Source organism: Megascapheus bottae, chromosome 7 (genome assembly GCF_031878675.1).
Source record: "Megascapheus bottae isolate mThoBot1 chromosome 7, mThoBot2.hap1, whole genome shotgun sequence".
Classification (NCBI taxonomy): Eukaryota; Metazoa; Chordata; class Mammalia; order Rodentia; family Geomyidae; genus Megascapheus; species Megascapheus bottae.
This window is the reverse complement of record NC_143515.1, coordinates 44,894,487-44,919,891: the sequence shown is the minus strand read 5'-3', so window position 1 is coordinate 44,919,891 and position 25,405 is coordinate 44,894,487. Positions and strand designations below refer to the sequence as shown.

The 25,405-nt window shown below is 36.6% G+C and overlaps 1 long non-coding RNA gene across 2 annotated transcripts in view; it reads right to left on the bottom strand.

The window, feature by feature from the left end:
* Positions 1-22,540, bottom strand: part of LOC150060723 (uncharacterized) — a 90,517-nt gene extending 67,977 nt beyond the window's left edge. For both annotated transcript variants that reach the window (XR_016536152.1, XR_016536151.1), the window contains exons 1-2: positions 22,460-22,540; positions 15,412-15,478 (exon numbers count right to left, since the gene is read on the bottom strand). This is a non-coding gene — a long non-coding RNA (uncharacterized LOC150060723). The remainder of the gene's footprint in view (positions 1-15,411; positions 15,479-22,459) is intronic.
* Positions 22,541-25,405: the final 2,865 nt, after the last annotated feature.

The window sequence follows — 25,405 nt, the reverse complement described above, 5'->3', positions numbered from 1 at the left end:
TTAATATTTTGCACAATCTAACATCTGACTTTGTCTTTTAGAAATAAATGAATAAATGTCACCTTCAACAATGTTACTGACAGGTGGGCACTTGTGCAAAACATTTGTACACATCTGAGACATTAGCATAATCTAGTAACCATAATCAGTAAAGAAATACAATCAAGGCAGGCTATTCAGATTTATAGTAAGCCTGTCATATTTGCAACTTTATTGCACACAGCTTGGATTATATCTGTTCAATCAATAAAGAAATATTTTTAAATAAAATAATTAAATTTCTAAGCATGAATTTTTCAGCTCAGTTGATGCAGCATAACTCTCAATCAGTCCTGTTATCCTCAGCAGTGTTTAAATAATTAAAAGATCTGCTGTCCATAGCCCTGTTCTTAATTTTGTGAAAATGCCTCCCATTAACAGATGGTGACCAGAGATAAACCTGAGTATGCTTAAATGAAGAGAACTTTTAGACTTGTGGGAAGGAAACAGATCTTTAACAGGAAGTTTGGCAGTGTTTGGGGAAAATGAATCAACCATTTCAGTATAGTACTAAACTGTCCTGAGCATTTGCAGTTTTCACTCACTGGTCCTATCCTTGGCTACCAACAGCTGTGGCTAGCCTAACATTAATGTTTGACAATTCGCTTTTAGATAATGGATAAACTCCTAGATATTATTCATAGTTGAAATTTCACACATAATTGATGACATTCTACACAAACCACATTAATCATGGAGTGGGCAAAATCCTACAAAAATTGATTTTGAATATCACTAAACACATCAAAATATGTATTCATGTATACATAGTTTCAGAGACACGAATAGACTTTACAAATATTATATGTGTCAAGTAAAAACATCTAAAAGTTACACGTATTTTGAGGCAATAAATGTTTTTTTAAATGTCTAAGAAAAAGGAAGAATAACAAGGATTACAGTATACCAAAATCCTATTTTTTCTGTAAATACTCTGGTATACAGGCATTAAGAATATAAATTAAGGGCCAGGAGTTTGGCCTAGTGGCAAAGTGCTTGCCTACCATGCATGAAGATCCAGGTTCGATTCCTTGGTACCACCTACATAGAAAAGGCAGAAGTTGTGCTGTGGCTCAAGTGGCAGAAAACCAGATGAAAAAAAAGCTCAAGGACAATTCTTTGGTTCTGAGTTCAGTCCCCAGGAATGGCAAAAAAAATATAAATTAGCATTATAAATATTGTAACTTAATATTTAATATCATTTAGGTTTCCAGCTTTTCAAAATAAAGTCTATATAACTGATAAAAATTCTAAATTCTTACATTTTGTGGTATAAAAACATAACTCAGGAGAAAAATTAATTCATGAGAAAAATAATGAATTATTAAAAGAAAATGAGATGACAAAAATATTCTATAGTCCAGTGATTGTTGTAAAGTACAGTTATTATTGTCTCGTGGTAGAAGTAAAGCATATTCATTGAAAAAGACCCTGAAATTTTATTATTCTTAATTTATTTATTTTATTTTTTTGTTGTTCCAGTATTAGAACATGAACTCAGAACCTTATGCTTTTTCAATGAAAATGTTCTGGCTTTCTTTGGTTAATTGAAGATAAGGGAATCTCCAATTTATCTGTGTAAGCTGTGCTTTGAATCTGATCCTCAGATCTCAGCCTCAGATTACAAGCATAAACTACTAGACATTAGTGCCCAGAAATTTTATTTTTCTTGCCTAACAAGGTAACATTTTGTAGAATACAGTCCAGTGTTGGAGACCATTGCTTTCAGCCTCCTGAGGAAGTAAGATCATCAGATGGCGCCTGGCAGCTCGCTAATGAGTCAGTACTTGCTGACCAGGAAGTTTCTTTGCATTTATTGATTTATTTCTTCCGTGCTTGTGGATAGAGTGGATCGCTAGATTTCTTCCAGGTTTGTTTGCTGCTTTGCAGAAGACCTTTACTGTGATTGGCTGCTTAAGGTTATAAACAGTGTGGGGTTTCCGGGGAACAGGGAAGAAAGGAGAAAAGATAGAGAAGGGAGAGGAGAAAGGAGAGAGGCAGAGAAGAAAGGAGAGAGAAATAAACGACCTCTGCTTGCAGCAATTTGAGTCTATGATCATTCCCAGTCTGCCTCCGAAGTGACGTGTCATTGCAGCGGGCAGCGACAGTCCAGTTTTTAGTAATTTGGTTAAAAAAATTGATAATTCTTTTGAAGTGTGTGTGTGTGTGTGTGTGTGTGTATTGGTCATAGGATTTGAATTGAGTGTCTGGGCACTATCCCTAACCTCTTCTGCTCAAAGCTCACACTTTGAATCACAGAGATACTTCCAATGTGGGTAACCACATGCAGAAAACTAAAAAGTGACCCTAGCCTTTCACCATGCATAAGCATTAACTCAAAATGGATCAAAGATCTCAATGTCAGAAAAGAAATCTTGAAACTGCTACATGATAGAGTAGGAGAGACACTGGAACTCATAGCACAGGCAAAAAAAATTCCTGAACAGAATGTTTTAACTTTTTGAAAGTTATCATGACTTTTTAAACTTGAAGAAAATATTCTAACTATAAACTTTGTATGTTAGACTAGCATGTATGGTTGGTGAATATCAAAACATACAATAAAACTTATTTTTTAATAAATGAAGTTAATTTAGATAGGGTTGTATATTGGCTTATTCATGGCTGGAAATCAGTTTCAGGAAATCACAAAAACATTAAAGTGAACACACAGATAAGCTGTTACTCTTTGAGAACCTTTTCCAAGTTTAGAGGTAATTGATAGAGGCAACCTATCAGCTACAAAATTATTAAAGAACTACATTGCGGGGGTCCAGTCTTATAAAAAATGGGGAAAAAGCAGGTTGATTTAATCTTAGAAGAAAATATTAGAGAAGGAAGGGATCATTTGGAGATATAAGAGGGATTAATGAGAGTAATGAGGAATAAATACAAAGTACATTACACTCATCTATGAAAATATTAAAATGAATCTCATTATTTTTATAATTAATATAACTAACATACAGGAAGTATTTTCATTGAGATAAGTGATTCTTCCGATATACTCTCAAGTGATAATGCAATTGAAAAAAATAGTATGAACAACACAATGCCATCTTTCCAGTTCTATCACATACGTTTTTGTCCTGGCATAATTTAACTCACAGTTGATTTGTATTAGATAAATAACATATAATCCTTACTTGCAATGAAATCCCAGAACTCACTAAACTCTGAAGAAGAAATGTAATTATTTTCTTAGGTATATTCAGGGTACACTTGCATAGCAGAGTGAAAGAAGACCATTCTGCACTGAGGAATTTCAAAAATTTCTCTGAAGATTTCAGTGGTACTGCATTTCTGTATCAAAGTTTCAAACACATAAAAAATTTTCAGTCACAACCCTATGCCCTTCTATGATCACATATCTGAAATTTCAACATGATTACCAAGGGTAAACTAAATCAGATGGCTCATATAGTTTCTAGAGCTTCTCAAATGTCATGGAAAATAAAAAAAGAAACATTTCTAGTCATAGGATAAAAGTTATAGACTTTCAAGGAAAAATATGAGTACTTGGTCATTTTAATAGGATGAAAAGAACATTTTCCTACAATTCAGTGGAAGCTATAGTCCTATATGGTAGCTGGTAAATGTACAGTAATTTCTTCCAGGTATATTTTCTCCTCCTGAACTTCTAGAGATCCACAGTATGTATGGAGTCACTGAAGAGGACAAGGATGACAGTTGAACTAAGGATGCTAAGGTCAAAAGACCCCCATCTGAACCAGCCCAGGCAGGATGATCATTGAGAATCTCCAATTAACCACCACACAAGCTGAAAGAGGAGCTGCGGTTCAAGTGGTAGACTGACAGCCTTAAATGGAAAGCTTCAGGGACAGTGCCAAGGTCCTGAGGTCAAGCCATGGCAAAAGCACAAAAAGAAAGAAAAGGAAAGGAAGGGAAGGGAAGGAGAAGGAGGGAGGTTGAGAGAAAAAGAGGAACAAAGAAAAAGAAACAAAGAAAGGAAGACAGAAAGAGAGAGAGGGAGGGAGGGGAAAAGGTGGGGGAAGTTCAAACAAGCTTTCATCATTTAAGTCCAAATAATAACAGAAGCTTTGTCCATTTGAATGAAAAGACAAAGGACAAGAGCTAGATGAGCAAGATTTTCTGTCTGTATGCCCCTCCTAAAATTAATATGGCCATACAAAACACATTTTTCAGTGCTTGACCTTCCTGAAATTTACTTAGTCTCTACAATATTTAAAGATGTGAATGTTTTGTTTATGTATCACGTATTCTCTAATCAAGAAATTATTGCACAAGAAATATATTGGTAAAGCTATTAGAAGGTGGAAAAGTCATATTTTAAAGGTAGTAGAAAAACAATTAGAGATACCAAACCATATTTATTTTTTTACACAACCAGTTAAAAAGCAAAACTGCAAAAGGTCTTTGCAAATTTTATTATTATAAACATACCACTTTCATTTTCTCCTTTTTGAATAAATGAGTAGATTAACCAGAAGGTCAATAATTCACTCCACTGCATCGATCACACATAATAATTTAATTCTGTTAAATTAATATTTATGTTGTAATATTTTCCCAGTAAATTATTATAACAGACATTTAACTCTAGGCCAAAAAGAAATGTGATGATACATGCCTAGAATAATGACTATCTACAGGATAAAAACTCAGGTTTCCGTTATTATTAAGGAAAGGGCGAGGTAGTGAAAAATAAAGTAGCACACTTAAGTCACAGTTAATATGATTTTAAATGTTAGGAAAGTTTTCTGTTAGCATATTGTGAGACTAGAGGCATCATGAAAAGCTTGGATGAAGATCTGACCATCCCTAAATTCCTGTGTGAGATAAAAGGCTCTTTAGAAAATGATGATAGACAAATACAAACTTACACAGTGATTCCAATTGCAACTAATGGCCAGGAGTAAGAGTTAGCAAACTTAACCTGAGTTCGCCAGGTGTACAAGTTAATAGTGTTTTTCCATGTTTAATATGCTATTAAAATCTAATAAGTAGATTAGACAAGGAAGACAATATTTGTAGTCTATAATACCAGTAAGATTTGCCTAAGTTTTTATAAGTATTTATTTATTTTCATATATTTTATTTTAATTAATAGAAGGGTTACATTATATTCACCAGATAGAAGGTGCATTACTTCACATACATTGATACTCTTTCCCATGTCTTGGTCCCCATTTCCCTCCCGCCCACCCCCATCCCTCATCTTGTTTTCCCCCTTCCCTATCCAATTTCAAATAACCAAATACGCATTTATCCAATATATCAGATAACAAAGTGAAATACTGTAACAATATAAGATAACCAAAGGACAGCAAAATAGATGAGAGATAACATAGTACATTAAGGACAACAATCACTATTATATTTGCCTAAGTTATTGAAAGTAAGTTTGCTGCTCCTGTTCAAATATAGTCTCATATTAAGTCTCATCAACAAAGGTAGCATTAAATTTTCTTTATTCTTGTGATAGAGATGACAGGATAGCGTCAGTGTTTGTCCACCCATCTTTGACATAATCTAGGGACAATAAATCCCTGGTTATAATGAGTTCTTACAGAACATCATACAAATTGATTATATTAATGATGTGTTAAGAGTCTACAAAACCAAAGGCCGGTGGGTGGCTCATGCCTGTAATCCTAGCTACCCAGAAGGCTGAGATCTGAGAAATGCAATTCAAAGCCAGTTGGGTACTAAAGTCTTTGAGACTCTTATCTCCAATTAAACACTAGAAAACCGGAGGTGGCACTGTGGCTCAAGAGTAGGGTGGCAGCTTTGAGCTGAAGATCTCAGGGACAAGGCCCAGGCCCAGAGGAAGCCACACAACTGAGAAAAAAAAAGAGTCTACTAAACCAGTGAGGTTTCTAGAAGTTTAGTAGAGAATGTCAAAACATGCCTGCCATGATAAATAGGAGTTATTTTATATCCCTCTTGGACTATTTTAGATTTGAAGGATGTTCTGGGTCATTTTTAATATTACTCATTTCAAATAGTACTTGAAACACGAACTATTCCACCTAAGCTTATATTCAAAGTGACCAAATAGTATCAAAATGTCTTTGTCAGGCATGTTATGAATCTCAGCACCAGTACCTAATATGACCCATTAAACTCTAAGGCTAGATATTCCCAGAAGCATTATATTGTGAAATAAAATGTGTATGAAACAGACTAAGCGTGAACAATTGTTTAGAGTAATAGAAAGCTGGGTAAGAGCTCATTTTCCTGGGGTATATTTTTCGTAATGTGTTGTTGCCTCACATGTATGATACATGAGAAGTTACCTGTGGTCACTTAACTAATGATGACTGTGGGTCAATGGTGATGATTAGACATGGCCTTATGTAATGATAGCCACTCTCCTAGGCAACCTTGAACTAAATCCTGCCTGGATTAGATAAGTAGTTGGTGATATCTACTTATCCACTTGATAGGGAAAGAAAGGCTCTCCAAAACAAAGATCTGCAGTGTTTCATGGTAACGTCTAATCATTTATGGCTTATGATAGAAAAAAAAACATCATTTGATGCAAAAGACAGGGAAATAGCATAGACTATCAGAATGAATGCAGACGATGATGATTCTGTATCTAAATATGTGTCAGTTTGGGAGTATCTGGGCTAGCCTATTAGGTAATATCCCCACCAGGAGAAAGGACTTCTTTCACATCAAGTGACACATCTTTCTGTGTCACTCAGTCACCATCTTACCGTGCTCCCATGCTCTCAACCCACACAGTGGCCATGAGTCTGAAATGACTCTGATATTATCTATTGTGGCAACCTCAGAGGCAAAGATGGGCCTCCAATAACCAGGAGACCTGGGAGCAAATAGACTGGTTTCCTTTTTCTAATTTCTGGAAAGAGAGAATTTTTCATTCTAATGAATATGTGCATATTCTAAAGGTGAACTTTTCCTTTCTTGTCTTTCTATTTTCACTGAGGATTTTTTTAGACATAGTGACTTGTTTTGCCTCATCTTTCCATGATGTCTCTTACTTCTTATAAGACTATTTTCACCGTTCTCTTACCATAGTTGTTATTTGTTCTGATAGGAAAGCTGAAATCACAAAGTGTTGCTTAAGAAATCACACATAAATACGACACCCAAAAAATTCAGTTGTTTATCATTCTGATTGCTTATGATTCTGGGGTGACTGGCCTTAGTTAGGGGTCAATTTCACGAGCCCAGAATTTGGGATGGGGTCACTCAAGAGCCAGCTCAGTCAAGTGTCCACAGACTAATCTTTGCTATTAGCTGCTATGTTGTTATGAGAGCTCAATATATCATTTTGCTTAGGGTTTTTGATGAGTAAGGCTCCCAGATTACCTTGTGCCTGGACTTCTTTCCCTTTGGAAATCTTTTTTAGAGTTTTTTTTTTATTTTTTGTTTTGTATTGATTTCCGACAGTATTTGAAACCCAGGAATTTGATTTTAGTAGGCCAACTGTCTACCACCCAATTCACACCCCAGCCCTATCCTAAAAGCTAGATTTCTAGTGAAAGACAAAGCTAAATTATTTTTGTAATCCAATGTAGGTAGTGGTGCACCTCATATTAAAATGTTGTTATAACCACATCCCTCACCCCATACCTCACATGTTCTCTTTATGCTTCACTATCAATGAAAATTCAAATGGCTAGGAAAACGCAAGTACTGATTGCACATAAATAGAACCAATGTGCTGATTTCAATAATTATAGATATCTACAACTACTAATTGAACTTAATCAGCATGTGAAGTTAAAATAGTCATTTTTATTTCAATGTCTTATACTCCCCACAGTTAAGACATTTAAGTTAATAAAGAAGTATTATAGATTGACATTTATATGAAATTTTATATTGTTGAGCTTAAAAAATCAAAAAAGTAAAGCTAGAAAGCATAGTTGAATTGTATTATAAAGCTACAGTATACACCCCTTTCACCTTCAACTTAATCCCATGCAGTGGTATGGTTGTAACTCTCAGACCCTAGTTGAAAGACAGATTGGGAGCTAAGTTAAACTAGAGACCCCTATTTGTAAAGTCATATACCTTCATTTATTTGTGTTTTATTATTTCTCAGTTTTTGTACAGAAGAGTTACTATTCAGGCCTAGTGGTAGAGTGCTTGCCTAGCATGCACGAAGACCCAGGTTCAATTTCTTGGTACCACATACAGAGAAAAAAGCCAGAAGTGATGCTGAGGCTCAAGTGGTAGACCACTAGCCTTGAGAAAGTCCAAGGACAATGTTCAGGCCCTGAGCTCAAGCCCAGGACTGGCAAAAAAAAAAAAACCAAACCTGCAACATTGCAGTTTTTGTATGCATTGCATTTTGACCAATGCCATCATTTCCATCATTTCCCCCACCAGCCCTGCCTTTTCAACATCAAGCTGATGAGTGTATTCAGAGTTCTTTTGAACTTGCCTAAAAATTATTCTGTGTGGATTAATAGACATGGATATAACACACGATAAGAATTTCTTTTAAAGGAAAGAGAATACATTTATCTGGTTCTTAAACTCACTAGAGTCTTCTTCCTGCATGAAATCCAAGCTCCAATCTCCATTCATGAAAACATTCAGAAAGCATTCAGAAAAAAACAAAGAATAAGCCACTTTGGCTACCGTGAACTGCAGTGCATATTGGCCTTCCCCAGTGAATGAGCAGTCTGTCACCTATAATCAGAATCTCTATGCCCTTCAGTGGGCCATGCTTATTGCAATAGAAGCTTTCCTGTTAAAATAACAATGGCTTCTGAACCATCATCACATAAAAATCTCTCCCAATAAAAATCTCTCCCAATAAAATCATGCAATACAACACATTTGCTTACAGACAGAATTAGACTCTGATGAACCAAGGAGTGCCTCTGAGATGGTACTTCCTACACTCACAAGTGAGAAGGTGAGGAAACTCTCTTGTTCACGATATTACATTTCTAGATTTGGAGACACTGGTCCATGAGGCAGGGAGCCAAATGAAGCTCCCATCTCAATGACATTGTTCCATAAAACAGTAACGGTATTCACCATCCTCTCCAACTTTTTATTTCCTCAGACATAGTGAATTTTTGTCTTAAGCTCAAATATTGCATAGACATGGTAATAAATATTGTGTTGGCTTTCTAATTTAAACTTATCATGGTTTCTTATATTTGTAGATAAAAATAGGGCCAACTCCAGCCAATGCATAAGTTCTCACAAGGACATTGACCTTAGAGAATGCTGACAATCCCTGAGTAACAGAGTTACTGGTCTTTTTATCCTTTTTCCTTCCAACCTTCTTTACAGAAAATCTTAACCTTTAGAACTGGTAGGGAATAGAGCTAATAACAATACTCTGTAATCCATGTTATAGTTACAGAAGTTATAACAGACTTTATAACACAAAGAGAAGAGTGCTTCATTTAAAACTATAGCCAAGTCACCCCTTAAATCCTAGCTACTCAGGAACTAGAGATCTGAGGATGAAGTTTCAAAGCGAGCCCAAACTGAAAAGACCATAAGATAAATCTCCAATTATCCAGAAAAAAAAATTGAAAGTGAAGCTAAGACACAAAATGGTAAAACACCATCCTTGAATGGAAAATCTAAGGGAGATTATTCAGTCCCCAACTTTGGGCCACAGTCCCAGGACAGAAAACACAGACACAGACAGAAAGACAGACCAACAGACAGACAGACAGACAGACAGACACAGACACACACACACGAATAAAACTTAAGCATGGCATATTTCTTTTTTTTATACTATGGTTTTTTATATTTTTTCTTGAGAGGCAGAATTCCTTTAAATCACTTAATTTGATATTAAGATATTTGTTGTACAATACTGCAATCATAAATGCAGATTATATAATTGCCAGAAAGCATGTGGGCTGTGCAGCTTATAGAAATTTGCTTGAGCTAATTGTAAAGGTTCAGCATCACAGAAGCAACACACAGTGGAGATTATTTTTGTAAGTAAAAGCCTCTTTTCTTTGATGTTTGTCCCTGAATATTTGTGAGGAATAAATGATACTTGACATCTTGCAACATTTTTATCCACAGTACATGAAACTCCAGTTTTTCACAGATTTAGAGCTAAAATGATCATTGATATAGCATATCATATATGTGTATGTAATATAGCCTAGTCTGTAACATAATTAAAGAATCCTTATTTCATACCCTGCTTCTTGATTCCTCCATAATCTGATTCTAAGAACACAACTTGCCCTTTCCTTTGGATGCTTTAAATTATACCTTGTCTTAAGAAGAGGTACAGTCTTGATGTAATGGGCAACATGGATATTTTTGTCTACATTGTGCCTCAAACTATGGGAAGAGTTTTTAAATTTTACTTTAGATATGATAATAAGGAATGGGAAGAGGAAATGAAAAATCTATGCAGAGAAAACAATACAGTACTATAAATATACCTATCACTGTATTTTATATATCTATATGTCTTTCTATTGCTATATATCATATATATGCATGTCAATGTTTTCATTTGTACTTTAATAAACCCTATACTTTTTCTTTTTACAAATTTTAGAGCTCTCTAAAAGTAGTATCTCAAGCAAAACTGAGCTAAGTTTCCAAGTCTACAAAAGTGAATAAGAAAATTATATTTGCAATTTAAAATTTTTACCCCAATCCTGTTAGCAGAGAAGAGAGGACCATTGGATGGCAAGCTTAAAACATTGCTTTTAAAAAGCTGAATTAGTCCAAGAGGACCTCTCTAATCACATTGTCAAGACTTTTTCAAAAGAACTACAACCTAACTTTCCTGGCAATAAAGTAAATAAATGCCTAACTAAAGAATATGTCCCTGTAAGAAGTAGCTAGATTCCAGCCAGTTACAGCATTTGAGCTTTGGGAAATAGGGGAAGAAAACTTTCCAAATCATGTAAAAAAATAAAGCAAATACCAATCCAGCCATCAACTCAACTTTCTTGGACCTTCTGTTTCTTGTTTCCTTTTTTTCTTGTCTGTAAGTGCTTTTCAGATCCCATTACAAGTGACAGTCTTCCTGATTCTGTCCTGGTACTGAAGAATTCACACTTTGAAAAATCATTCTTTGCTCAGCTAAGCTGTTTTACTTGTCTAAATTGTCTTTCAGGACTTAATCATTTTGTAAATGGAGGGATGGAGGGGTTTCTGTATTCCATAATCTAGGTAATTTTTTGAGACAGATTGAGGATTTTTAAACTTATCCTTATTAAAATCACCTTAAAAACCTTTCTCATGAATAATTTCCTCCAAAGAAAGATGAAAGAACAAAATGACAGAAGTAAAAGTTTAATAGTGTTTCACTGAACATCTGTACCAACTCTAAAACTTTTCTTAATATATTCAAATGAGAATCTCTCTAACAGCACAGAGAATTCTTGGAGGATAAGAGGATCTTAAAACAATTTCAAGAAACAATATACAATTAAACTGCCATATGTATTTCTTCTCCATGAGTGATACACAGTGCATAATGAGATGAGGGCTGCAAACATTCCACAGTCTTTTATTTATATCGTGAATGTCTTCCAGACATTCTAAGGGAGGTTAAAATTAGTTTGGAAAAAAAATGTCTACTTTTTAAAAAAATTTTAGATGAAGCAGAGACAAATAGTCCTTCAACACTTGCCATTGAGGCATATACCGCCAGTTACGTAATTGGAAGACATCTGTTGTCATTTCTCAGTTTCAAAGGAAGAGACAGGTTTTAATTGGTGAGCATACTTAATCTAGTATGTAAAAGTGACTGTAGCCAGCCACCAGTAGCTCATACGTGTAATCCTAGTTACTTAGGAGGCTGAAATCTGAGGATATTGTTCAAAGTCAGCCCAGGCACAGAAGTCCATGAGACTCTTATCTCCAATTAAACACTAGAAAGCCGGAAGTGGTACTGTAATTCAAGGGATAGGGTGGTAGCCTTGAGCTGAAGAGCTCAGGGACAGCACCTAGGCTCAGAGTTCAAACCCCAGGACCAAAATAAATAAATAAATAAAAGTGACCCCAGATAACTGTTGACTTCAAATAAAATATGAACCAATAGCACTAATGTAGGCAAGGTAAAATATGCTTGTATTCAGGCACAAAATAAATTAGCAAGTTTAAGGGGCAAGTTGACCTAGAGACCATGAGCACTGTGGAAGCGAGGCTGAGCTTAAGATTCTGTACCAGAGCAAAGTGGGTATGTGCTGCTCAGCTTTCCGAGTAGCAAAGCTGATGTGAGTCCAGGTGGATGTACTAATTCCTACACTGTTGTAATGTGTAGATATGGTGGTAAGCCAGTCACTCTGTTTTTTTCTTAAGTCTTTGACAGATTTAACCTAGGAGTTATTTCTGAACCACTGTCAATATGCTCTTGAAAATACATCTCCAAAATAATCTGAAATTCATAGCACTTTCAGCTGTGCTCTGCTTCCATGCTTATGTCTCATGGAACATGAACACCAATTAGTTCTGTCCTCGCACATTCATGCCTCTCCAACTCATTGCTCTTAAGGAAACAAAAATGACTACCTGAAACTATACACTGGCTTATATAATTTACATGCCCAAACACCTTAAAGAACTTTTAATCAGAGCTATAGGTAGTATGTAGCAAGTATCTATTGTGTGTCAGACATTGTTAGTAGTACCTGACATACAATACTAATTGGAAAAGAAAATCCGATGTGCATTAACTTTATGCTCATCTAAATCCCATAATTTACAACAGCCTGGATAGAGCTAGAGAACATTATATGAAATGAAATCAACCAAGAACAGAAAGACAATTACCACATGATCACACTCATTCGTACAAGACAGGAGTTGTTGATGATGATGATGATAGGAGTTGAAGGGAAAAAAAAATGGGTACCAGAGGTGAGGGAGAGTGGAGGGCAGAAAAATAATAAAGTATACTTAGATGGGAATGTGAGCTCAGATATTCTATTGTACAGTAGTACAACTATATAAGGCAATAATATACTAATGTTTCAAAACATAGAAAAGATTTATTTTTGTCAGTCATAAGGCTTAAAACTCAGGGCCTGGGTACTATTCCTGAGGTTTTTTTTTTACTCAAGCTTAGCACTCTACCACTTCCAGCCATGGCTCTAATTCCTGTTTTATGGTGGTTAAATGAAGATAAAAGTCTCAGAACTCTCCTGCCTAGGCTTTGAGCAATGATCCTCAGATCTCAGCCTCCTGAGATACTAGGCATACAGGCAAGAGCTACCAGTGCCAAACAGAAGGGCTTTAAAAGAATACTTCCACTGGGGCTGGGAGTTTGGCCTAGTGGTTAAAGTGCTTGCCTAGCATGCACGGGGTTCAATACCTTGGTACCACATACATACAGAAAAGCTGGAAGTGGTGCTGAGGCTCAATTGGTAGAGCTCTAGCCTTGAGAAAGTCCAAGAACAGTGCTCAAGCCCTGAGCTCAAGTCTAGGAATGGCAAAAAAAAATACTTCCACTACAAAAGAATAAGAAATGTTTATGGAGAGATATGTTTAATCCTGACTTCAACAACATACAATATGTACCTACACAGATATATCTGGTGGTTTCCCTTAAATATATACTTTTATTTGTCATTGAACAAAATTTTAAAATATAAGGCAAAATCATTTGACACTAATTTATGAATACATATATGTACATGCTCTTAATTAGAAAATACTACCCTTTTGCAAAGACATCAGTGCTATGACTTTATGAAGTTTTGAAGTGGCTATAATCAGGAAACAAAGCAAGAATCTTTGAAATATTGTCTTTATCTGAAATCTGAGGTTTCACTAGAAAAAAAATTTAGAAAGGACTGAGGCAGGAAACACTGTGTGTGCAAATGTGGAGACAAGACAAGACAAGAAGGTGGACAGACAGGAAGGAGAACAAGGAAGATGCTGATGACCTCTGCAGAAATGTCATGAGGCAGTCATCCCCGCCTTGTGAAGCAATACTTTTCTTCTTGTTAAACAACAGAACAATTTATCAAAGGTCAACATGGCCACAATAAGGAACATAAGACTGAGATGAGAGCAGAACAAATGAAGATGAAGCATTACGAGGTATAATGGTGATCCAGATATGCTGGAATTGTGGTCCCTTCATATTTTAGCAATATGTGCTAGCCAACCATCTCCTCTACTGATTTCACTTATGTGCTGGATCTCAGAGCAAATGTTTCCTCTTAGTTGGAGATCTCCCTGATCATTAAGAATATGCCTATTACTATCTGTTGTCACCAGTTTCTTTGACAGTACTTTGCCATTCTGTACTTCACGTCTTGCTTATTTGATTATTTCTCTATCACTTCAATGGATGTGAGAGGGAGCAGCGATCATGTCAGATTTTTTCACCAGCCTATAAATAATCATCCCATGGTACAATGGCTGCTTTATGGTTGTACCCAAGAAACTAGTTATAAAATAAAGTAGTTGCCTTCCACATCATGGTACTAACTTTTCTCCTTGCGGAGTGAACACACCACCCCAGGTCAAGCAAACTGAGAATCCTTTCATCCACTGCCGAGCATGGACGTGTTGTGTCTTGAGCAAACTCTTCAGGGTAGATCAATGACCCACGAGAGCAAGTGCTCTACACAAAAATTGTTTGGAGCTGGGGCTTTATATTAGGCTGCTTTAATTCTAACTTTAGTAATGTTATTCACAGCTGTGTGATATTGAGGATATTATATACCATTTCTAGACTTCGATGTCTTAATCGAAGTAACAATACTAAGAAAACTTTATAGATTGGGGCTAGTGGCTCATGCCTGTAACCCTAGCTACTCAGGAGGCTGAGACCTGAGGACCCCAGTTGAAAGCCAGCTCAGGCAGGAAAGTCCACGAGACTCATAATAATTAATCACAGAAAAAGCCAAAAGTGAAGCTGTGGTTCCAAGAAGAAGAGCGTTAGCCCTGAGCTCTGAGTTTCAGCCTTCAAACCAGAAAAAAATCTTTTAAAGTATTATATACACACTAAATAAAACAGTGATTTTTAGCTATTTTGCACATAACTGGGAAAAGTAGACATATAAATGAAATGAAGAGTGATACGAACAAAGGCGAATTACAGTATAATTGAGTGCACAGCAGAAAGACAAGTCTACTAGTATGTCCTAAGAACTTCTGCTATTTAGAAACATCAGAGTACTTTCCATCCGATTCAGGTTCATCAGGCCCATATCTGCTAAGTAACAGTGGGAAAGAGCACTGAGATTTCAAATAAAATGTAGAGGTTGTAGAAATAGTGTGTGCAATATGTGTTGTCCTCTGACGTCACAAATATGTACTGTTTAATTATCCATACATATGTAGGTGGCTTTATCATTTTTCTACATGACAAAATACTGCAAGCTGATGGGATAGAATTGTAGTTAATCTCACTTATATTGGGTCATTTGAAAAGTAATATACCAGAAGCTCTCTTCTCTTCTGAAACCACCAGGCCGTTGAATAAATTTTTCTCATTGCAAGGCCAGTCCTACAAGAGCAGAAACAGAAGCTTTCATAAATTCTTGAGTCCTAGGTTCTATGGTGATGCAGAGGTATTTCTGTATCTTTCTATTTAACAAATTATGTCATAGGGCTAAGCTCAAAGTTATGAGTTGAGGAGATGCTTTTGGATACAATTCAAAAATATATAGGAAAAGGGCTGGGTTTAGAGAGGTTTTAAGAAGTTTAGCTCAGGGGCCGGGAATTTGGCCTAGTGCTTGCCTAGCATGCATGAAGACCCGGGTTCGATTCCTCGGTACCACACACATAGAAAAAAGCCGGAAGTGGTGCTGAGGCTCAAGTGGTAGAGCTCTAGCCTTGAGAAAGTCCAAGGACAGTGCTCAGGCCCTGAGCTCAAGCCCAGGACTGGCAAAAAAAAAAAAGAAGTTTAGCTCAGATTCAGGTAAGGATAAAAATTAATGAACTAAGTTTGCTATTTATTCTTTCTTTTTCTTGACTAATGGTAAAATGCTTAATTTTGATTTTATAAAGGACTATAGGGTAGCATACATGTAATTATAAGTGTATGTTTAACTAAAATGTATAAGCTGAAGAAAATAGTATTTTTGAAAGTTTAAAATGAACACCACTATTTATAGAAACTGTTTTGTTCCTGTATATAACAGAAGTTTAAAAAAGACACATCTTATGTAATGTGAGACTAGGGCTGTTATTCCTTTTATAAAATTGTCTCTGATTACACAGTATATTCTAAATTATTGTCTTTTTTCCTTTTCTCAATTCAAGATCTATTTTTATGAGATTATTGGGTAGAAAAGTATTTCACAATCTGAGAGTAACCTTCCATAACCTTTCCTAACATGAAAGACACTTTATAAAAAATAGTTTTATTCCTTATTCAATAATTGCCTTAAAGTCATGCTCATTTTCCCATAGCAATGAAAGGAAATCTGATCAAGATTTAAAACTAAATTTCATGGTTTCCTGTCAGTCTTAAGATACCTCTTTCCATTAGAAAAACTACTGTTTTTTTAAATTAATTTTTCCCAATCTCTAAATTGGGACTTCAAATTGTACAAAAATCATTTTGTAACACAGTGCATGAAGATGTGAGTTCATATAAAGATTTTCTGAAATAAAGTGATCTAAATGTTTTCTTTTACCTACAGCAATTGCGCCAAATGATGTGTCAACTAATAAACATCTGTAAATGTTATTTTAATTATTTTCTCAGTTATCTAGAACTAAAGATGAAGTACTCATTCTCAAAACATGCTTCCTTATATTAATATAATGTGTCTTTACTGACTGATTGATTGTACATATCCAAAGGATAAAAAATTAATATTTTGATAGTTGTATATATTATGAAATAATTATATCCAGCTAATTACAAGAACTATCAAGTTACACAGGTGCACATGCGCGCACACACACACACACACACACACACACACACACATATTTCATGGTAAAGACATTTAAGGCCTACTCTTTTAAACAATCTTTTTTGTTGTTGTTGTTGCCAGTCCTGGCTTGAACTCAGGGCCTGAGCAATGTCATTGGAATTTCTTAAGGCTAGCACTCTACCACTTGAGCCTCAGCACCACTTCTGGCTTTTTCTACATATGTGGTATCAAGGAATTGAACCCTGGGTCTTCGTACATGCTAGGCAAGCACTCTACCACAAGGCCAAATTCCAGTTCTAAAAAATTTTAATACAACAATATATTATTATCAACCATAGACATCCTAATATTTAGTAGATATCCAGAAACAATTTTTCTTTGTTCATGCTTTGTGACTTCTTTCCAACATCTTTTTGTGTCACATCCAATATGCCAAACCAACCCACAGTCAATGGTAACCCCATTGTACTATCTGCTTCTTTGAGTGACATTTTAAAAGCCTACATATCATGAGATCAGGTTGCATACATCCTAGCAAAAGTTCCACTATTTAATCCTGCTTCAGCCCTGACTAGCGTATCATTGCTTCCATCATTTGGGCATTATCATTTCACAGACATTCGGTTCCTTCCAGTTCTTGACACTTCTGATTCATGTTGCGAGAAACATAGGAGTGCGGATGTCTCTTTGACAGAATAATTCCATTTCCTATAGATGTAGATTCAGGTGTGGGATTGCTGACTCATAATGGTAGTTTGATTTTTAACTTTTGAGCAATCTCCAAAGTTTGCCTTAAGTAGGCTATGTTAATTCACATTCCCACCTGCAATGCACAAGGGTTCGTTTCTCTCCACCACTGCTATCTTTATTTTTTTCTGAAAATAGTTATTCTAACTGATGTGAAGTAATGATTTAAACAAACCTGTGCATTTATTTACTGGTAGGATATTTGAAAGTTTATTTTAGAGAATGTCGGTCAGGCTCCTTTCTTAGTTATTTATTCCATTTTGGTTTGTGTTCTTTGTTAGTGTGCTTGTTTTTGTATATGGAATTGATTGAGTTCTTGTTGTGTTTCATCAGATGCATAGCTTGCTAATAGTTTGTCCCATTCCAATAGTCTCTTTCTGTTCATGCCTTCCTTTACTGTTCTCATCCGATGTAATTCTGTTTGTCTATTTATGATTTTGTCTATGTGTCTGCAGATATCCAAAACTATTTGCCAAGACATGGTGGTGACATATCCTCAATGTTCAGGTTTTCTGCTCTATTCTTCTGATATATGACAAAGCTTCTCATTTTAAGAACCCAGAGAACTAAAATGACCAACTTCAATGGAAATAATTCCTAGAATTATAGCTAGAGAGGGACTTTAGAGTTCATGAAGGTTGTTCTTTCAACTTAAAAGAGTAAAAGGGGGCCAGGAGTTTGGCAGAGAGCATGCCTAGCATGCCAGAAGACCCAGGGTCGATTCCTCAATATCACATACATAGAAAAAAGCTACAAATGGTGCTAAGGCTCAAGTGGTAGAGCTCTAGCCTTGAGAATGTCCAAGGACAATGCTCAGACCCTGAATCCATGCCCAGGACTGGTGAAAAATAAAGAGTAAACGGGAGAAGTAACTTGTCCATTCTGTCTAGCAGACACTTGTGACTGCAGAAAAAGTATATTTATATTGCCAAGGGAAGCAAGGAAGAAGTTATGAATAGAGTCCCCAAACTCCAGAATTTTCTCTGCTCTCCACATTTAACAGGTCAGAGAGTACCTGTTAGCTTGGGGCAATCTCCGTTGACAGATCATAGGGCACATTCCAAGGCAGAGTCACTGTGTCATGGCAACTACTCAGAATCCTGTGGCATTAACACAAAAGCGCGTGCGCACATGCGCGCGCGCGCTCGCGCACACACACACACACACACACACACACACACACACACACACACACACACACACACACCACTCCAGAAGCTTTCTGCTACCATCAGGTTTTTCTCTATACTCACCATCCAATTGTACTTATTGCACCTAAGCACAGCTCCCATGAGGCTCTAGTGTCTCAGAATCGTAGGTTTCTGTGAGAGCTCGAGCATCATTGTCAGAACAATCACAGCTGTGAATTTTACTCTTGCCACTCAGGGACTATGTGATGGAAACAAATTGCTTAGTACATCTGAATCTCATTTTACTTATTGGCAGATTGGAAAGAATGGTACCTTCCATAAGATATATTTGTAATCCTTATATATCATATATATATATATATATATATATATATATATATGATTTTGTGGGTCATGGGACTTTAACTCTGGGCCTGTGCATTGTCCCTGAGCTCTTCAGCTCAAGGCTACTGCTGTACCCCTTGAACCACAGTGCAACTTCTGGTTTTCCAGTGGTTTAATTGGAGATAAGAGTCTCATTGACTTTACTGCCCAGGATAGCTTTGAACCGTGATCTTCAGACTCAGACTCCTGAGTAGCTATGATTACAAGTGTGAGCCACCATGCCGCCGGGCTAAGCATATATTTTTTAAATTGTTGAGCATGATCTCTTATCCCTAAAGTCACAGAGCAAAATCCTTTTTTATAAATGTGAAATCAGAAGTTCCTCACCTCAAGACTACTTATCATTGCCCAATTTGTTTATATCTAATACTGCTGCTAGGAACATAAAAATGTTGGAATACTGGTGATTTTTTTAGCTCTTAACTAGAACATATACAGCACATATATAGATGAATTTCATAAATGTTTGCAGTTTTCTTATACAACTATCTATGCAGCAAAAGCTATACTCTAGATCCTATCTACCACACCTATTGCTTTTCTTTGCCTTGATGCATTTAATTGGACATAAGGAAATGATTCTCATCGCCATAAAATTGTATCACAGCCCTAAATCATGAGGTCTCATTTACAAGAATAAGTATAAGAACGAGATCAGCGGAAGATGGCGGAGGTTCGGGGTGAGACATACTGAGCTCCTGCCAAGATTCATGTACTGACAGTGCAGGAGACAGTCCTCTAACAGAAATTGATCCTAAGTAAGCTTCAGGACTACAGAGAACTCAGGCAGAGAGGAAAAAAAGGAAAAAAAAGGAAGAATACCAGCGCAAAAAAAGAGCATAGAGCTCCACCTCGGAGCAGCCACGGAGACAAAGGCTCTTCTGAATCACAGCAGAGAAAGCGCTCCACAGCAGTGCAGACCCCCTGGCTACAGACAAAGCCATACAGAGCCTGCACCAGTCCAGAGCCCACACCTGGCTGTGCACGCCCTGCCAGCTTCACAGAACCAGAGAATCCAGCAATTTGTGAGTACCTCATAGGTTTCCACTTCTGCTCTGGGAGGGAGCCCCTCCCCCACCAGCTGAGAGCAGTGCCATCTTGACTGCTGGCAACGACCCACGCCAAAGCAATTGGAGCCTGAGAGGTGTTGCTGACAGTGCCACCTAACTGGCAAAGGATTTCCCAGAGATCCCTTAGCCAGACATCCAGTCATAGCATTGTTGAAGTCCATCCCCCTGTGCCACCCACAGATCTGGTAAACAAAGCCGCCCACGGATCTTTCAGCTTTGTTCTACCAAACAAGCAATCGCATCCGAAAAACCGCAAAGCCAAATCACAAGAGAAAAAGACTTTGTGAAGTGTTTAGATCCCGAATTTAGGGGAGACACAAGTTTCCTAACCTCTCCCCCACCCAAAAAAAAAAACCAAACAAAAAAAAACTGAAAAATACCCTTTTTTAATTTTTTTACCCCATTTCATTTGCATTTTTAAGTGTTCTTATTTTTCTCTGTGACATTTAACCTACACCTTTTTTTCTAATGTTATGATTCACTCCTTTTTTTTCTCTTTCTCTTTTTCTTTTTCTTTTTTTTTCTCCTCTCTTTTCCTCCAATCCTGCTGTCACTGTGGTTGTTCCTAGAAACACAGTGACAGCCCTGGGCACAGTTTGAATAAAAACGATACCCATATTGATACAGTCACCTACTCTTTAAACTCCAGGTTCTCAACCCTAGTATCTGTTGGGTAAGAACTCAGAACAGTGAGGAATCTCCACCCACCTTTTTTTTTTCTTCATTTTTGTTTTCGTTTGTGTGTGTGTGTGTGTGTGTGTTCTGTTTTCTTTTATTTTGTTGCTGTTTTGTTTCTTTTTTTTTCTTAAATTGGTATCATTGAAATCTCCTACATCAACCTCTTTTCTCTATATATTCTTATTACTTTTCTTATTTTGATAAGTTTTATCTAAGTTCATCTAAACCTTCCACACGAATACTGTACCTGTCTATCATGTTAGGTCAGTTATCCTTACACGATACCCTTTCTTCCTTACTATAACATTATTACACTTCTGTATTATTCTTTTCTTACCTCCCTTGTCGTCTTTCATATAATTTTTCTATCTTTGGTCCTCTGTTCATCCTTCAACTCTTATAATGAATGGATCTACATTTGATGGTTGTTCAACAATGCTGTGTATCTAGATGTTCAATTATATTCTAGGTCCAGAGGGACGTAAATACAATAGAGATTGGATTGAGGGGCTTATTGGTTTGGTCATAAATTGGTCATCTGTGATTGTATTAGATTTGTATGTAAGTGAACAAAAATAAAGAGAGAGTGTTGTTACCAATCTAAAAGAGCTAATATCTATTGTCAGCCAACTAAAAAGATCTAGGTTGGTTATATCTGAAAAATTATAATCTTGTTTAGTATTAATCTTGCTCCCATCCTCAAATGGGCAGAACAAGAAATTCAAGAAAAATGTCAAATCAAGGAATAGCATCTCCCACCCAACATAAACAGGCAATGGAGCAGTCAGTGGAAAATCTAGAGGAGAGCCATCCAACTGCTACACAAATGCAATTGATACACATCATTAATGAAAAATGTGAAAACATAAAGAGATAAGGGAGGAAGCCACAGCTAAACAAGAGGAAACCATAAACAAGGTGATAAGTGAAAAAGGGAAAGCCATAAAGGATGCCATAATAAAGGCTTTTCAAAGAAAAATGGACGAATTCATAGAATCCACAAACAAAAAGGTGACTGAACTCCAACAAATGTCCAAAGAGCTGAGCTAACCACTCAAATGGAAATCAAGGAGCTAAAGAAATCCATACATGATCTAAAACAAGAGATGCAAGGCATCAAAAATGAGCAATTAGAAGCAAGGGAGATGAAGAATAAAGTAGATAGCTTTGATAGCAGGTTAGACGATGCAGAAGAGAGAATTTCCGGGGTTGAAGATAATTTAGTTGTTATAGAAAAAGAACAGAAAATGAGTCAATTCAAATCTAGGAAATATGCGAAAATGCTACCGGAGGTCCAAGATACAATTAGGAAGCCTAATTTAAGGCTAATTGGTATTGAGGAGGGTCTAGAGAGAGAGGTCAATGGTATTGGAAATATACTTCAGGGAATCATCTCAGAGAATTTCCCAAATATCTAGAAGGGCCGGCCCATCCAGATACAAGAAGCTTTTAGAAGCCCAAACAGACCTGACAAGAAAAGAACATCCCACCGCCACATTATAATCCAAACTGGATCAATAGAGGCCAAAGATAGGATCATAAAAGCAGTCAGGGAGAAGAGAACAATCACCTATAAAGGCAAACCAATCAGAATAACCGCAGATTTCTCAGCAGAGACCATGCAAGCAAGAAGAGATTGGAATGATATATACCATGCCCTGAGTCAAACAACTATCAGCCAAGAATACTGAACCCAGCTAAGCTCTCATTCATAACTGAGGGAACAATAAAAACATTCCATTCCATGGAATTCAACATTATGTAGCAACAAAACCAACACTACGAAAATTCTCAAAGATGTTCTACACATAGAAAACCAACACAAATGTAATACAATGAAAGACATGGCACCTAAAACTCATAACATCTAAGTACCACAAACACTATCAAGACACAGGCCCTAATGAAAGCTTCTAAAAATGGCAGGAACTAATAAATATTTCTGAATCCTGACTCTGAATATCAATGGACTTAACTCTCCAATTAAATGGCATAGATTATCTAGGTGTATCAAAAAACAAGATCCATCGTTCTGCTGTCTTCAAGAGACACATCTTAACCCCCCCAAAAAAACACCTTTTGAAAATGAGAGGTTGGAATGAACTCTATCAAGCTAATGGCCCCCATAAACAAGCTGGAGTTGCCATCCTCATATCAGATAAAATAGACTTCAAACTAAAATTAGTGAGAAAAGGAAATTAAAGCAGAACTGAGGAAATGGAAAAACCTCCCATGCTCCTGGATTGGAAGAATCAATATCGTGAAAATGACAATCTTGCCAAGGGCTATCTACAAATTCAATGCAATACCCATCAATATCCCAGTGTCATTCTTTAAAGAAATAGAAGAGGCAATCCAAAATTTCATGTGGAATAATAAAAGACCCCGTATAGCAAAAACACTTCTTAGCAGAAAGAACAGCGCAGGAGGAATTTCAATACCAAACTTTAGATTCTATAACAGAGCTATAATTATCAAAACAGTTTGGTACTGGCACAGGAACAGGCCTGAAGACCAATGGAATAGAACTGAAGACCCAGATATTTAACCACAGACCTATGGCCACCTAATCTTTGACAAGGGAGCCAAAAAAATAGAATGGAAGAAAGATAGCCTCTTCAACAAGTGGTGTTGGCAGTACTGGTTAAGCACCTGCAGAAAACTAAAGTTGGAACCTTCTTTGTCACCCTGTACTAGAATTAACTCCAAATGGATCAAAGACCTGGAGGTAAAAGCCAACACTCTGAAAACTTTACAAGAAGGAATAGGAGATACACTACACCTCCTTGTCACAGGTCGAAACTTTGTTAATAAGGACCAAGAATCACAACAAATCAGAGAAAGGGTGGATAAGTGGGACTGCATTAAATTGCAGAGCTTTTGTATGGCAAAGGACATTGCTAGTAAACTAAGTAGGAAGCCTACAGAGTGGGAGAAGATCTTCACCAATCATACAACAGACAAGGGCCGCATATCTAAAATATATCAACAGCTCAAAAAATTGAATCACTCCAAAACTAATCTCCAAAGAAACAACCATCCCATCAAAAGATGGGCCAAAGACTTAAAAGAGAGTCTTCTCTGTAGAAGAAAATAAAAATGGCCTATAGACACATGAAGAAATGCTTGACATCTCTGGTCATAAAAGAAATGCAAATCAAAACAACTCTAAGATTCCACCTCACTCCAGTTAGAATGGCCAGCATAAAGAAAACTAATAACCACAGATGCTGGAGAGGATGTGGCCAGGAGGGATCACTACTACACTCTTGGTGGAAGTGCAAGCTCGTTCAACCACTATGGAAAGCAGTATGGCTGTTCCTCAAAAGACTAAACATAGAGGTCCCCTAAGACCCAGCAATTCCACTACTTGGCATTTACCCAATCATCCAGAAACAAAGACATACTAAATCCACCAGCAGAACAATGTTCATTGAAGCACTATTTACCATAGGAAAGATATGGAACCACCCCAGATGTCCCTCAGTTGATGAGTGGATCAACAAGATGTGGTATTTGTACAGAATGGAATTCTCTGTTGCTGTCAGAAAAAATGACATCGCCCCATTTGTTAGGAAATGAAAAGACCTAGAAAAAATCATATTAAGTGAAGTAAACCACACTCAAAGGAACATAGGCTCAATGGTTTCCCTCATTTATCATAATCAGTAGAAACCTTGGGTTCTCCCAGCAGAGATTTACAATAGAACAAAACCTAGATAAATAAGGCCATATAGAATGATGCTAAATGAGAGGACCTCCGGGATATAGAAACAAAAACCATATAATGAATGATTGTTATTCTTAAGGAACTATGTTAACTCTCAGCTCTTTTGCTGTCCCTGGGTTATCTCATATTGTTACAGTATCTCACTTTGTTACCTCATATATCGGGTATATTTGTATTTGGTTATTTGAAATTGGATAGGGAATGGGGGAAAACAAGATGAGGGGTGTGGGTTGGGGGGAGGGAAATGGGGACCAAGACATGTGAAAGGGTATCAATGTATGGGAATTAATGCACCATCTATCTGGCAAATAACATGTAACCCTTCTATTAATTACAATAAAAATATATGAAAAAAAATTTTAAAAAGGATAAGTATAAGAAATATTTATTAGGCACTGACTGTATATCAAAGTCCTTGGTCAGGGTCAGTAGTTTCATATTTGTTTCCCAGCTGTTTACTTCTCACAAAATAACTCTATTGCCTTATTCTCATTGAGATGTGAAAAGAAATTGAGCTTGGATACTAAAGTCCATGCTGAGAGACTAATAAACCTGAAAAATATAATTATTGAAGACCTTGTTCTTTTCCAATTTACCTCAGATTTCATTTATCTCATATTCCATTGTTCTTTTCCATTATCCCAAACTTTTCAAATTCCACTTGCATACTGGATTATTCTTTTGTTTGTAATGACTTGAAAGAATTTGTTGAAAAATATATTTTCTCCCTGGAAAATCCCCTCTTATGATATGACTTTCAAGCGAACCACAAGGTTTTTACTGGAA